Raw genomic sequence first — 3,432 nt, 5'->3', positions numbered from 1 at the left:
CACTTAATGCACAGCTTCCCTCAACAAGTGAAAACTCTGGAAAGGCTTCCTTCCTTCCCAGGCCTCTGTGGGCAGCCAGTTGATCCCAGTCAGTCGCTATCACTTGCCTAATTTATCACATTTCCACTGCTTCAGTGTATATGTTGTATCCAGGTCACCACCTCTTCACTGTGCTCCATGTGCTGTGACTCTGGGTAAAGTCTCTGTGCCAGGTATGGCTGGGTTCTCTCTTTTTCCCCAGTTGTTGTAGGACTGGCGGATCCTTCTGGTCTGCCATCTTGCTCTACCCTTTGGTCCATATACATATTTTCTTAAAAGGGTTTAGTCCCTGGCTAGGTACTGTGGTTCATGCCTGTAATTCTAGCACTCTGGGAGGCGGGACAGACAGATCACCTGAGCTCACGGTTTGACACCAGCCTGAGCAAAAGGGAGACCCATCTCCAAAAGTAGCCAGGTGTTGTCGCGGGTGCCTGTAGTCCCAGCTACTTGGGAGGCTGAGGCAAGAAAATTGCTTGTGCCCAAAGATTTTGAGGTTGCTGTGAGCTATGACACTATAGCACTCTACTGAGGGTGACAAAGTGAGACTGTCTCAAAAAAAAAATGCTTAGTCCCTTGAGCAACTCAGATAGGAAACCATAGTTTATATGGTCTTTAGGAACAACTACAGTCCATCATAACATATAATTTTTGCTATTTACAAATTGAAGCTTGGGATAGGATTTAGGGAGCTCACAGGAGCTATGCTATCTTTAGCCAGTACAACATTTAATAATTTATTACAAATGTTAATCTGCTTCTACTACTGTAAGAAAGTGTCAGATTCTGAAAAAAAAAAGAAAGTGTCAGATTCTTAAAATTCTCAAAACAAGTTTCCTTTTGTTAGACACACACACAAATCTGCCAATTAAGTTCACAAACTGATCCTAGAAACAGTGCTACATATCTCACTGCTGAATAACCCTTTTGTCACCTTTGATGTATTCCCCTTAGGAAGCCATGTACTGATGCCAGTGCCTAGTCCACACTTCAATGGAATTTTGAAACTCTTTTTCATGAATGGCCATTAGAACGATGATCATATTACCCTTTGATGTCTTCAATGTTATCAAAATGTCTTCTGTTCAATATTTCCTTTATCTTTGGGTAATAAAAAAGTCATTGGGGGCCAGATCAGGAGGGTAGGGAGGGTGCTGTAATACAGTTATTTGTTTATTGGCTAAAAACTCCCTCACAGACAGTGCCGTGTGAGCTGGTGCATTGTGGTGATGCAAGAGCCATGAGTTGGCAGTCTGACAGAAATGGGATGGACCCAAGCTAGCGGCTGATGGTGACAACTCTCTCTACCCTGTTGTTCTACCTTATGGCCATGCTCATAGATGAACTCTGCAACGAGGACGTTCAGCTTCACCTTAACAGCGTCAAGAAGTTGTTCACCATTGCCTTGGCCCTTGGTGTTGAAAGGACTCAAAGTGAGCTTCTGCCCTTCCTTATAGACACCATCTATGATGAAGATGAGATCCTCTTGGCCCTAGCAGAACAGCTGGGAACCTTCACTACTCTGGTTGGAGGCCCAAAGTATGTGTTCTACCTGCTGCCGCCCCTGGCCACTGTGGCGGAGATGGTGTGGGGGACAAAGCAGTAGAATCCTTGCGGGCCATCTCTCACTAGCACTCGCCTCCGATCTGGAAGCACACTTCCTGCCACTGCTGAAGTGGCTGGTGGGCAGTGATTGGTTTACTTCCCACACCTCGGCCTGTGGTCTTTTCTCTGTCTGCTACCTCAGAGTATCCAGTGCTGTCAAGGCGGAACTTTGACAGTATTTCTGGAATCTGTGCTCAGATGACACCCACATGGTGTAGCAGGCTGCAGCCTCCAAGCTGGGAGAATTTGCCAAGGTGCTGGAGCTGGACAATGTTGAGAGCGAGATCATCCCCATGTTCTCCAACCTGATCTCTGACCAGCTGGACTTTGTGCAGTCCTGCTCCATGGTGCCTCCAGGAGCATGTGTAGGCCCTGGTGATGCTGACCCTGCGCCAGGCTATTGAAGACAAATCCTGGTATGTCTGCTACATGGTGGCTGACACATTTACAGAGCTCCAGAAAGCAGTGGAGCCTGAGATCACCAAAACAGACCTGGTCCCTGCCTTCCAGAACCTGATGAAAACTGTGAGGCTAAAGTGAGGGCCTCAGCCTCCCACAAGGTTAAAGAATTCTGTGAAAATGTTTCAGCTAACTATTGGGAGAATGTGATCATGACCCAGATCTTGCTCTGCATCAGGGAACTGGTGTCAGATGCTAACCAGCATGTCAAGTCAGCCTTAGCCTCCGTCATCATGGGCCTGTCCCCCATCGTGGGCAAAGACAACACCATTCAGCGCCTATTGCTCCTCTTCCTGGCTCAGCTGAAGGACGAGTGCCCTGAGGTACAGCTAAACATCATCTCCTACCTGGACTGTGTGAATGAGGTGATTGGCATTGGGCAACTGTCCCAGTCCCTTCTCCCTGCCATTGTGGAACTGGCTGAGGATGACAAATGGTGGGTGCAGCTGGCCATCGTAAAGTACATGGCTCTGCTGGCTGGATAGCTGGGCATGGAGTTCTTCTTCTTCTTCTTCTTTTTTTTTTTTTCAGTTTTTTGGCTGGGGCTGGGTTTGAACTTGCCACCTCCAGCATATGGGATTGGCGTCCTACTCCTCTGAGCCACAGGCTCCATCTGGGCATGGAGTTCTTTGATGACAAACTCAATTCCTTGTGCATGGCCTAGTTGGTGGATCATGTCTATGCCGTTTGCAAGGCGGCCCCAAGCAACCTGAAGAAACTGGTAGAGAAGTTTGAGAAGGAATGGGCCCATGCCACTATCATCTCTGAGGTCTTAGCCATGTCTGGAGACCCCAACTACCTGCACTGCATGACCACGCTTTTCTGTGTCAATGTGCTGTCTGAAGTCTGTGGGCAGGGTATCACTACCAAGCAGATGCTGCTATGGCTGGAGCCCCGGTTGCCAACATCTGCTTCAGTGTGGCCAAGTCCCTGCAGAAGATAGGGCCCCTCCTGGACAATAGCACTGTGCAGAGTGAAGTTAAGCCCATCTTAGAGAAGCTGACCCAGGACCAGAATGTGGATGACAAGTACTTTGCCCAGGAGACTCTGACTGTTCTGTCTCTTGCCTGATGCTGGAAGAGGAGCCAATTTGGTGTCCACCCTACAACCTCCCCAAGTCCTTCCTCAGGGAGGCACTGGGGGCACTTGGCTGTTACTCCCTGTGTGTGGTCTGACCCCAGGCCCCTTCCCCAGCATGGTTCCTTCTCTTCCCAGTCTGGGAAGACTGCTCACTGTCCACCTTCCAAGGGGGCAGGGGAGCATGAGGTTGGAGAGGATGGCAACCCAGGGAGGGAGGGGCCACTTTGCCTACCTTGGGGAGAGATGTGAGCA

The 3,432-nt window shown here is 49.1% G+C and overlaps 1 pseudogene; it reads left to right on the top strand.

The window, feature by feature from the left end:
- The first annotated feature begins 1,314 nt into the window (after nucleotides 1–1,314).
- Nucleotides 1,315–3,182, top strand: LOC100953475 (annotated as a pseudogene).
- Nucleotides 3,183–3,432: the final 250 nt, after the last annotated feature.

The sequence above is a fragment of the Otolemur garnettii genome, unplaced genomic scaffold, assembly GCF_000181295.1.
Source record: "Otolemur garnettii isolate 467f Iridium unplaced genomic scaffold, OtoGar3 scaffold00085, whole genome shotgun sequence".
NCBI classification, from domain to species: domain Eukaryota; kingdom Metazoa; phylum Chordata; class Mammalia; order Primates; family Galagidae; genus Otolemur; species Otolemur garnettii.
Note: the sequence above shows the minus strand (reverse complement) of the source record. Positions and strands in the feature narration are given on the sequence as shown.